Source organism: Pseudopipra pipra, chromosome 5 (assembly GCF_036250125.1).
Source record: "Pseudopipra pipra isolate bDixPip1 chromosome 5, bDixPip1.hap1, whole genome shotgun sequence".
NCBI classification, from domain to species: Eukaryota; Metazoa; Chordata; class Aves; order Passeriformes; family Pipridae; genus Pseudopipra; species Pseudopipra pipra.
The window spans coordinates 36,405,545-36,417,925 of record NC_087553.1 but is presented as its reverse complement, the minus strand read 5'-3'; the positions used below and the strand labels follow the sequence as shown (position 1 = coordinate 36,417,925).

Genomic DNA, 12,381 nt, shown 5'->3' with positions numbered 1-12,381 from the left:
CGGCGGCTCTGCCTGCGGCTGCCGGGGGGCGGGGGCCCGCCCCCGGAGCTCTCCCGACGGGGGTAGGGCCGGTTACGGGAGGGGCGACACAGACAAAGGGGGCGCCCGCACCCCCCCTTCCCCCCCCCTCCCCCCGCCGCCCCCGCGGAGCTCCGCTGTCGCCGCCCCCCGCTCTGGCTGTAGGAGAGGGGAGCTGTCCACCCTGCATCCCTCCATCTCTCCCCGCCGGCTGCCCGGAGCCGGCGCCCAGGCGGTCGCCGAGCCAACTTGTTTCTCCGGGTGTCACCTGGCTGCTGCCGCCGCTGTGCCCTCGCCCTCGGCAGGGTGGTCTGTCCCGACGGCCGCCCCTGCCGAGAGCGGTGGGGCACTGCGGTGTGCCCCCGCCGGCGCTGGTCTTCCCTCTGGACCGCAGGACATCTAACCATCGTTTGTGTATCAATTCACAAAACCCTTTCCCACATTACTTAGAAAGGCTGCCAGGCTAACGCGTTTTCTTTCCGTGCAATTTCATTTTCTTTGACATTATTTCCTTCATTTTACGGAATACTACTTGCCCTGCTTTGATTTGGGGTACGTTTTAGTCTGTTTCCCAGACGCACACGGTATGTTTAAAAGTTAATTTTGGCTATCAAACTCTACTAGGGACAGTAGTAAGAAAGTGGCAAAGAATATTAATATTTCTTTTGTTTCCAGTCTTCTGAAATAAAGATATCAAACGACTACTAGCTTCTGGTAGTCAGTGTAGTAAATAAATTAAATGTAGTCATTGGAATGAGCCTTTGTGGTACTTTCAACAATCTGTAATTCAATCATCTCTGATACAAGCTGCCTTTTGCTATTATTCATCAGACCCAGCTGAGTGATTTCTGTCAGATGGGAAGGGGTAGAGAGAAATCTCTAGGTAAATGTAACTGAAAAGCTTTCCAAGTTGAGTCCTAAATGAGCACAGAAAAGCACTTGGCCACAATCTCGAGACAGATGTTGGCATCCAAATAAATCATTTCTTTTGGTTGTCTGGGGATGTCAAGTTTTATTTTCCTTTTTTAATAGCCATTTGTGGGTGAAGAAGGAGTTCTGTCTTTATTGCCTTGTAAACTCAATGCAAAATGTTGTAGTGCAATAATATTTCAATGGCTCTGAAATAATATTTTCTGTACAAAGGTCAGTAGAGTAATTTTAGATACACATACATGTTATAGACAAATAGACTACTAATCTGCAATGGTGATACTCATCCTCAGAGCTGCTGTGCAGTATGCCATCCATGTTGCATGTTAATCTGTTATGTGCTGTTTAAACTGCTTTATTGTCTGTGAGAGTTACTTCATCCTAAGAAGCGGAAGATGGTAGTTGTAGACCCGAGGGGAGTCTCCTTTCCCTGGTGAGTTGACATCTAGAGTTACAGATGAGCAGTTGTTATAGGAGTGTCCCTGAAAAAGGGAGGGGGAGCTTTTGGGTACAAGGACAAGTAAGCAGTGAACTAATTTGCTTTGTGAGGATGTGAAATGACATCTCCTGCCAAGCTTAAATAAACCTGCTCAGAAGTGTAAGGAGATTGCACATATGTCTAGAATAGTATTTTCTTGTCTGTCTTGGAAACAAATGACCTGATTTTATGTCTTGAGTCAAATACGTATCTTTTTTTCTTCCAAGCTTTTTGTATTTGTTGTTTTATTAGTAGTGTCTGAGGGGAATATACTTTCATGTGGTATAGTTGCTCAAAATTTGCATCCATGCAATTCATAAATTGAAACTATATAGCTTAAAAATGTAGTGTAGGCAGCTTGAGTGAGAAGAGATAATTTAAAAAAGAACCACAGGGCATAAGATAATGACATGCTGTAGGAAATAATCATACTCCTGCACTTGCAAAAGCATGAAATGTTCCAGTGTAGCCATTTCATACAAGCCCAATTTTCCTTCGCATTAAGAGCGCCTAAGTGAGCCTTATTAATGTTTGATGCAAAAGATGCTAAATCCATTTTAAGGATTGATACTGGAATTTAAAGAGGTAGCTCACAGACTAACAGAGCAAATCTAACACTTCTCCAAAACAAATGTGAAAAATAATCTGTTACCACGTATGCCATAGCAGCACAAGTGGGATATAGCCTTTTCTGTTCCACGGGTGGGCAAGAAGCCCTTTAAAACCATAGATACAAAACAGTGTTTGATTTAACAATCTGAAATGTTCTCTTACCTTAATCATAACTTAAATCAGATATAAGAGCTGACTGAGAAGATGCTCAGTGTTGATTAGTGTAGTAGTTGAGAAGGTGTGAGAGAAGGGAAGGTTCTGTTTGTCAGAAACCTAAAGGAAAAAAAAAATCTATATTTTTCCAGCTAGCATAGAGACACCGGAAACATAAAATCAATTTTTATGGTCTTTTGGCAGGGTTGGCTGTAATAAGTAAAAAGGAGCAGTTCAGTGTTTGGCTGAAGTTTTTAAGCCACTCAGCTGTACAGAACTCAGTTAATTGATGTTTCCTCACATGAAAATGAAGCTCTTATTTAGCATATCATGATCTTTTCCTCTCAGTTCAACAATCTGATTACAATTTTAAAAATACTTGTGTGGGGGTTTATATTTATATGCACATTTAAACACACAGATAAACTCTTTACTGGGAATTGTGCTCTGAATAAAGAGTGCATACAACCTCTTTTACCTGCTGTGGAAGAGACATTAAAGTTTGCAATACAAATAAAAAGGACAAGAAAATATTTCTGCATATCTGGAGGAAAAGCATGGAGGAATTATTACGCATGGATTCCATGATCTCCTTCCCTTTGCTGAGGATGCCCATATAAATGTGCAGTTCCACAAAGAGAAATACTTCATCGTTTGATTTTGCTTTGATTCTTTGTAGAATGTTTGTTTTAAACATAACTTGGTATTTAGGAAGAACCTTAATTAGAAATACAGATAAGGGAGGCTCATTAGCCAACTATCAATTTATGTTTACTGCTGATATTTACTAAAGATACTTGTGGTTAAATCAAAGCATTTACCAGACTAAATAAACAAAGCGTTAGGTTAACATATTTTCGGGATTGTTATGTACAAATGTCATCTTTGCTACAGTGGGCTTTATTCCTCCCTAATATACGTCGGTAAAAAGGGGGATTAGGAAATGGTGCTTATACTGTTAGATCTTTTACAGAAATACCGGATACCAAAGTAGAATGCATAGGAGGAGGACAACTGACAAGGGTTTTTCGTGATTTCTTCTGGTGAGATGCTAAGAGCAGGCTACAGGCAACTTCTTTCAGGGACTACACAGACCAGCTGAGCGATTTGTGCAAGCAGTGTGTGGAAAAAGTTTTCTGTTTGAATAAAAAAAAATAAAATATTTAAAAATATTTATTGAAAATATTTTTTCCCTTGAGGACTGCAGTGACTGAAAACTGGATAGGAGCCATAATAAGAATGTCTCCTTAAGTACTACTTTTGACAAATGTTAATCAGTATGTTTTAGAGACTGACTTTTCTATTGTTTTCCCTAAGTGACTAAAGGAGTAGCACATGAATGTGTTATGAGAGAGCTGAGCATTTTTCTTAATCTGTTTTCTTGTCATTACTAGTCTGGAGGTCTTTCCCCAGAACAGCAGGCACTGAACACTTCTCCTTCTCCATACTAGAGGGAGTGGTGTTGCCATCTTTTAAATTCTCAGAGAATTGCAAACACAGGATGCCATTTCTCTTTTCTAGTCATCCCTAAAGATGCTCGGAGAAATGTATCGGAACACAAAATAAATCTGGAATTTCTCCTATGCAGTGTAGTTATCTGATAAACTACTAATATTTAAAAGGTTCTTCTAAATAGAGAAAATTTACAAATTTTAAAAAATGTCACAAAAACTTATCCAAGTGACTTAGTATTCATTGACTCTGAATTATTATAGTATTAAACCATTTTTCAGGAAAACAAAATTTTATTTCGGAGTGGCTAAAACCAATTTGGTTATTTTAGTGCTGCTGTTTGTAAGTTTCCTGGACACTATTCAGGATTTATAACAGTAGCCAAATGTACTGAAGTAGCTTTAATACTCTAGCCATGTCTGTAGTGACTACGTACATGAGTGCCACAAAGACATGGGGATATGTGCTTCAAAGTTGCCCAGTAATGTTTTAATGAATTGGTTAAAAGTCTGCTTACAAGTTCTGTTTTGTACCTTTATCTTAAGGGTATTATTTTTCTATATGTGGCTGAAAAATTGGTGTAACAGTTGCAAAGTGGGAAAGCTGGTAACCAATTGCCTGGCTTGGCTCAGAGACAGGAGTTTACTTGTGAATTCACTCATCCGTATGTGTTTGAATAAGCACGTGGATAGTGCAGTTGAAAATAATAGGAGTGCTTTTGCACAAGGCACTATAGAATCACAGAATATGCTGAATTGGAAGGGGCTCACAAGGACCATCAGTTCCAACCCTTAGGCCCCGCACAGGACCATCCCCAAGAGTCACACCATGTGCCTGAGAGTATCATCCAAATGCTTCTTGATCTCTGGCTTAGTGCTGTGGCCACTTCCCTGAGAACCTGTTCCACTGCCCAACCACCCCCTGGGTGAAGAACCTTTTTCTGATGTTCACCATAAACCTCCCTTGACACAACTACAGGCCATTCCCTCAGGTCTGGAAATAAAGATTCCATGACAAATAGTTTATTTGGTTCAGGATGTTGTCTCAGTCATGCTTTTCCTAGAAAAATTGTACATTTGTACATTGATAGGTGAACACTAGACCTAACTCTTATTTGGAACACTTAAGATCACTTGTAGCATGTAATTTTAATTTTTTTTCCCTTTTTCCCAGTATTTCTTTATAATAATTTATTTCTATTGGATTTCTATAAACAAGTATTAGAATTGGGAGAAATTCTTAGAAGAATATGTGACAATGCAGTTAGAGTGTGTTGTTTTGTTTTGTTGTTTTTTTTCCGAAAGCTAAAAGTGAAAACTTAAGAAAAACTTATGGTGTGATGTGTTGATAGAAGGCACAATATATTGGTGAATAGTTGAGGGTTAAAGAAGGATAGTGTGATATACATACACCCCAATCAAAATAGTTTTGAAACTTTTTTTTCTGATTAAAAAAGGACTGTGTTTATTGTTGAAATTGTAACCTTGTTTTGAATTTAGTCAGACATTTGATTTAGTTTAGGGTAATGTTCTAATTATAAAAATAATGGTGTAAAACAGCATCATTGTCCCTGTGAACGGATTTCTTTTTTTCATGTACTAGATTGCAGAAGAGATAGTATATGAGGAATCGCCATCTCTATTATTCCAACTCTTTTCATTACCTTTGGCAATGATCTGGAATAAAATACAAAATCCATATTCATGAATATAATTCTGGGTTTTTTGTGCAGATTTTAATAAAATTGGGAAAAGTGCTATTATAAACTGATTTAATTTGGTTTCTCATCCTACAATATCTGAATACGTGTTTTAACAAAGTGAAAAACAGTAATACTTTTGCCTACTTCCAGAAAAAAAAATCATGAATCTCCCTAAATACTAGCTTGAGAAAAGAATTGGGGATTACATCTGGAGATCATCATCTGCCCCAATTTTGAAGAGCAAAGAAGCCATATGCATCTGTAAACACTGCTCAGAGTAGGAAAGGTGCCCATCTCAGAAAGGATGTCACACAACTAGAATTAGTTTAGAGGAGGGACTTGAGTTGTGTGATTTGAGATGTGCCCAATCTGTTTCTTAGTGGAACTCCTAAAAGCTTACCATTCTCTTTGGAAGGCTGTATGTGCCGAGAGCTTCCTTGATGCCCACACAGTGAACATACTGGTATTAAATTATGCTCTGGTATGTATAAGGTCATGCAGCAGCCTGGCTGGGCACACAAACCACAAGACCCCAAACTAGAAATGAGGTGTCGATGTTTTTCCATCAGAGTAGCAAGTGTATGAGCCACCTTAGTGAGGAGATGATACCTTTACTTGAAGTCTGTAGATCAGTATTTTCTTTCCTTTTAACTAGACTAGGTACAAGTTCTAGATTTGATGCTGAAATTGCTGGATTTCTGATTTGTGTTAATCCATGAGAACGGAGTAGGTAATCACCTGTCCTTCTGACCTTAAAATCACCAACCCATTGAACTTGCTGCTATTGACTCCTACTGTGTCTCTTGGATTAAATAGTATTTGTTGTAAAAGATGTTGCGACGTTACTTGTGTAGTGTGAAGAGGTTCTGTCTGAACTTCCCTTAAGCTGCCCTTGTATGTTATAATCCTATTTTGTCCCATGTTACTGACAAGAAATTTTTGTTTATTTATCTAACTGGTGTTAATCTTTGAGACCTGATTTAAAGCCGATTGAAGTTGATGACACTTCCTTCCATTTATTTTGTTCCTCTGATACATCCTAAAACTATAAATTGAGCTTATTAGTAGGAACTTTGCTTTAAAAGAGTATGCCTGTTACTCTTTAAGATGTGAGAGAACCAGTGTCCTGTGTCCCATCATTCTACTGTGGACTTGCATAAATAGGCCTTAGTTTCTAGATGCCATCAGTGAGATGCTACCCAAAGGACAGTTTTCTGCTAAACCTGTTTTGGAGCCGGCTGTGGAGGTGTCAGTCCTTGTGCCTGGCATCTGAGCCAGGGAACCCTGTCATGATTCTGCTTTGCACCAGGATAAACTTGTCTTGGTGAGCATCTCGCATGTCCTCTTTCCATGTGTACTACATGGCTATGGATGGTTAATTGGCGGCATTGGTAAGAAAACAGGTGTCTGTTAGGAGAGGGATACAACTCTACTGAAAAGGCAAGTAAGAGTTAGCTTTGAGAGTGTCTTCCCACTGAATTGCAAAGAGATGTCCTTGAGTAGTCCAGGTAAGGGTGGAAGACAAACACATTTTTGACTGCTAGTGTAGTGATGGTTGAATTTCAGGATTTCTGGATCCTGAAATTAAAGTTTATTTTTTTTCTAACAACCCAAATGTTTAAAGATGTGTTTGTTACGCTGTTGCATTTGATAACTGTATCATGCTAATATTTCCTTATGAAGAGTCTGTCAGTGGATTTTTTTTTTTTTCCACAGTTTTCATTTTTTCATAGTTTCTTTTCATATGCTAACAACAAGCCGCTACCTTGCACTTGCTCGTCAGTTTTGGCTTTCTTACTTCATGCTTTGTTAGCTTGCTCAGCTGCTAGTTAGAGCAGAGAAACACCAGGCAATATCCATGTGACCTTGACAGAGGTCACTTTCTTCTTTATGATGTCCTGTAGCTGCATAAGGCCTTTGCTGCTCTTATCTTGTATATTTGCTTTATTTTTGTAAATTCTACATAGTAGGATTGAAATATTGCTTTTTAAAAAATTAATATGTATTTACCGCTCTTTTAGCTTGTTGAGAAAATGTTGAAAGTGAAAACTTAAAGTAAAATTGTCTGGGACAAAAACACCTGAAGTCACATGTTATAGTGCTTTCTTGCACTTGTCATCTTCAAAACATGTGTCCATTTTTAGTAATGACTTGGACCTATGTTAATATTCGATATGCAAATATTGGCTTTATAAATCCTACACTGGCTAATAATTGTGAGTTGTTTACTCAGAATCAATTATTCTTTATAAATATTGATATGAAAGTTCTGTGTTATAGTGAGCAAGGCATAAAACTCACTATGGAAATCAGCATTTTAGAAGAAGAATAATAGTAATAAATATTTTATCTTGATATCAAGCAGCTATTGCTCAGATTTTTGAATTGAGCACTGCTTATCTATGTAGTGTTGATTAAATTCTAAAGCAACAACCAACCAAATGTCCATTAAAGGTGATGAACCAGTCCTTTGCAGGCATAGCAGAGACTGTCTACACTGTTATTAAAGGATTCAAATGAATCCCAAAAGCCAAAACCTTTTTCTGCCTTTCCAGATAACTCCTTTATATATGTACTCATCGATGGGATTCCAAATTGTACGTGATCCATATAAGTGAAAGGAAAAACAATTGGCATAATTTTAATGGAGCGTGTCAATATTACTCTAGTTATAGCTTTTTTGAATTTCCTTCTGGTACTAACATGATACTGGGAGCATTTCATTTGCTTTGTGTTGAAATTTGACTCTTAGAATGTCTGTTCACTTCAGCTACTTTTAAAACAATGTATGAATTCAGTGGTGTTAGCTGATTTCATAGAATAAAGCTAAATTATTTGCTGAAAGGGATTATCACCTGGCATGCCTTACTCTGTGGTGTTACTGCCCTCTTCCACTTAGTTCTGTGACTTTTTTTGTGATGAAGAAAAAGAATCTTTACTGGGGAGGTAAAATCCTAACCTCTTGGCATAGTTCACAATGTTGGCTATAGGTGTTTAGAGTAGATGAATGTGTGAATTTGAAAGGATGACCTCAAGTGCAGACAAAAAGTCATAGGTGGAGGTAGTGAGTATGGAGCCTAGTCGAAGACATATTCATGAAGATTTTTCTAAGTTAACAAATTGTTCAAGGTTTTGTCCTGCATTGGGCCAAATATTGGCTATTTTGTGATAAATATATTGATAATTCTTAATACCATAGAGGTTATGCTGATGAGGTAATATAAGAATTTATCCTCAAACTTTGAAAAATATTAGCTCAGCCTGTCCTGCTTACAGCCGTAGTGCTGTAAGCTGACAGATACTTAAAGGTAGTCACTCCAGTCAAACTTAGATGTAATTGTATTGAATAAATTCTAGGTTTAAAAAAGTTTTAAGAGGTGTATCGTATAGAGTGTAGAACTGTGCTTAGTGTTTATCTTATGCTGTAGGACTTATAAAAAAAAGAGTAAGGGAATGTACTGAAACTTTCCCTCTCTTAAAGACCATCAGCATGTTTATTGGTTGTGGTTAGTCAAGTTTGTTGTAGTTTGAAGCTCTTGCCTCATTATTATTGGGCATACGAGTTTTCTGTACCCATGAGTAACAAGATTGGGAGGAGCTAAAAGTAGTAGGCTTAGCAGCAAAATGTGTTAGTGGAGGGGCTGTATGTTAGTCAGTGATGATCAAAAGTTCTACACCTGCTGTTGCAGAGATAAAGATGATGACCTACACAAACACAGCCTATCAGAGATGGAACTAAACCTTAGCTGATTTGTTGCAGCAAGTTAGTGTCTAAGACTAATATGCAATAAGTGTATTCACCATATGGGCCAGCGTCCTTGTGAATATGAATACAGTCACAGCATATACAGTTGCTCTCAGTTTTAACAGTAGTAAATACACATGGGTTTTTCCCTAGATAAGGCACACAGAGTCAGCCTGAAACAAATGTGTGCTGAAATTTTGTTTCCTGTTACAAAGCAACTGCTTCAGGCCATGTTACTTTTTTCCATTGGACTTGGTCTAATATTGTGCTTCCAATTCTGGCTCAGAATTCCAATTCTTAGACCAGAATTCTTGTTAGTGTATTTCTAGTGAATCATATTTTTTTAGATGAGCTGAATTAGGTCCCAGAAATACAGAATTACTTTTTTTACCCTTCAAAGTACTTATGGTTGAATTGGAATACTGGAAGTTATTTTTTGTCACCATCACTTAGAACAGACTTTTAAACCTATTTTGGTTTTATAAGTTGCTTGCTTGCCTGGACACATGGGAAAAGATCTGGGTGTGATGGCTTAGCTCTCCACATCCTCTGTTAACACAGTGAATTCCAAATGTAGGTTGTAACCGGTGACAGCTGTTTCATAAAGAGCTGCTTCGTATTTGTGAGAAGCAGTGTTTGCTCTGCAGTCTCTTTAGAACAGGGCCTGACAAATCTTGTAATGTGTTAACAGTGTGCCTAACATAATAGGATCCAGATCTTTGACTGGGGACATGAACAGTTGTGCTAAAAATAAAAATACAATTTAGCCCAAATGTTGGAAAAAGTGCCATTATATAAGGCCCCCAGAGATCAATAAACAACTCATTGCTGTAACCATATCATCCTTCTTCAAAGGGATTTTAATTGTGTCATGGAAACTTCATACTTGAAAAGGTGAACACTTGTTTGTTAGGCATTCTGCTAGATATATTTTGCTGGTCATTGAGGCTGTACTGTTCATACTAGGGGACTTGGACATCCAGTTTAGATCTCGTAAGTAGAAACTATGCTGAGTTACTCTTTACAACCTCTTTAACTTCAGTGTGGTATAACTTAGGAATTTTTCAGTTTTAAATACAAAAAAGTTTCCTGTTTTCCAGTAATCTGATTTGCCATTTTCTAGTTGAAAACTGGGTAAACTGTTTGGCTTGCTACTGAAAAAAGCTATTTCTTGTATAATACCATGCTCACAACTGGGATTTGAATTATTTACAGGTGGGATGGTACAAAGGGACTGGCTTTTAGCCTTCTGTGGCCAGGAGGGAATTTATCTGGCATAAAGGAGATAAACTAATTCCGGCTTCAGTAATACTTAAGAGACTAGCTTTTTCATACTAGAAAGCAGTTTTTATGATAAGAGAATTAGCAAAGTTCTGCTGCAGCAGTTTCCCCAATACAGAAACCAGGTCATCTGTCTGGAGGTTGATGTAATTATTGGAGATTTCTGCTCCCCCTCTCAATGAGAGGCTGATACAGGAGAACATCTAGTCCTGCTCTGGTATGTGACAGCATAATGGGTGAAACAAATACAAAGCCAAAACCACAGCTGCCCAGGTAGGCTGTCTTGTACATAGACATGAAGATTTCAGGTAAAGATTTTAGGATTAGCTTTTTGTGAAGCATGCAAATCTGTACATAACAGAGAGTCATTTATGTTAAGTAGAAGCCAGTCAAACTAGTGTCCTGTTGATATGTTGAAACATAAATCCCATATGACAGATGGGGATCAATGGCAGAGGGAGATTAAGGATAGGATTCATGTCATTTAAGTTTAAATACCTCCAGAAGGTGATTCATTTGACCTACCTTAGGCATCTGTCTTCGTGTGAGATGGACTACTCTCCGGACGTGAGATGGACTGCTCTTTGAAGCTATCTCTTCCTTTCCAGTGACTGTAAAAAGTCTGAGATGTGACTAGATGAGACCTTATCAGCCAATTTTTAGACACCTGACATGGGACACTTGAATCCTAAGTGATGTGCCTAAGGCCTCATGGAGAGTTTGTGGCAAGGCTGAGAAGTGAACCCCAGTTTTCTGGAGCCAAGCTAATCATAATACCATCTTTTCTATGAAGAGGAGCATTATGTGTAAAACTAGTGTGTGATGACTGCTTAAAATTGCTTTAAAATAAAAATAAAAAAAATAATTGATCAAAAGGAGGGTGGTGGTGTATTTGGAAATACCTAATTAAAATTGGGCTTAAATTATTTATTTTACTGCAGTTAGTGTTACTGTATTTGATTCAGAGAATCACAGAATCAGTTAGGTTGGAAATGACCTGTAAAATCATTGAGTCCAGTCAGTAAACTTGCACTGCCGTGTATCAACCTCAGTAGTACAGTAACTTTGTCTAAGAGTCTAAGTTTAAAAAGAATATTTGGAGATAAATGTTTTTGCTGAAAAGAAAAGCAAATTATCTTTCTGCAGAATCTCTGCAGTGCTGTCAGGAAAGAATAAACTTTATATCTAAAAGTAGAGATCTTGAAAATAATGAAAACTTTACTATCAGCTCTGCAGAAAGATGGACGTCTAGTCAGTAAAATTGTAAATAAAGGTCCATTGCGCAGGAGTGACAATATTTTATATGTATTTATGGGCAGTTTGGAGTCAGACTTGTCCACTCTGTGCTGATGAAAGTGGGCTTCTGTGAGGGGAGACAGCTTATATTACAACAGTTAAAAGATTCGATGTTTTCTGAAAACGGAATATGAAAGCTGATATGGAGAGTGCTACTGGCTCCAGCTTTGGATCTTGCCCGAAGTGTGCAGTGAACCAAGCAGGTCTGCAGAAGTGGTATGGCGCTTGGCAAAGTGGAGGAATTGCCTCTCTTCTGGTCAGCAAAGCTCTGGGAGGAGACAAGAATAGCAGCAGCTCAGATGTTGCTAGAGTGTGTGTTTTCCCCCTCTGAAGGGCAGTTGGTTTTGCACCTGAATGAGCACAGTGCTTTTAGGGGTTAGTTTGGTTCTTCTTTGCTTGCCTCCCTGCACACACCTGACGCTTCCCTTCTTCCTTAGCCTACTTCAAAGCTATAGTTTGGTGTAGTTTGTGAGTGAGATGAAATCATGTTTTCTGAGCTGTAGTGCAAAATCTGTTCAAATGGCTTTGTGTCATTTATATGTAAAAATCTGTTCTGATGATCCTGTTCCAGCTGTGAACCAGAACATCCTAGAAGTATGACCCTCTTAATTCATGGCATCACATCTCTACACGGGAATATACTGTGATATTAAAGCTTCAAGGTGTAAATGTTTGGGTTTTTTTCCATGAATTGCTGTGGTAAGGGAATAAAGT

General features: G+C 38.3%; 1 protein-coding gene across 5 annotated transcripts in view; it reads left to right on the top strand.

Annotated features, from left to right (window-relative positions):
* The window catches only part of SYT1 (synaptotagmin 1), a 349,423-nt gene that overhangs the window by 381 nt on the left and 336,661 nt on the right, over nucleotides 1-12,381 (top strand). The window lies entirely within an intron of this gene.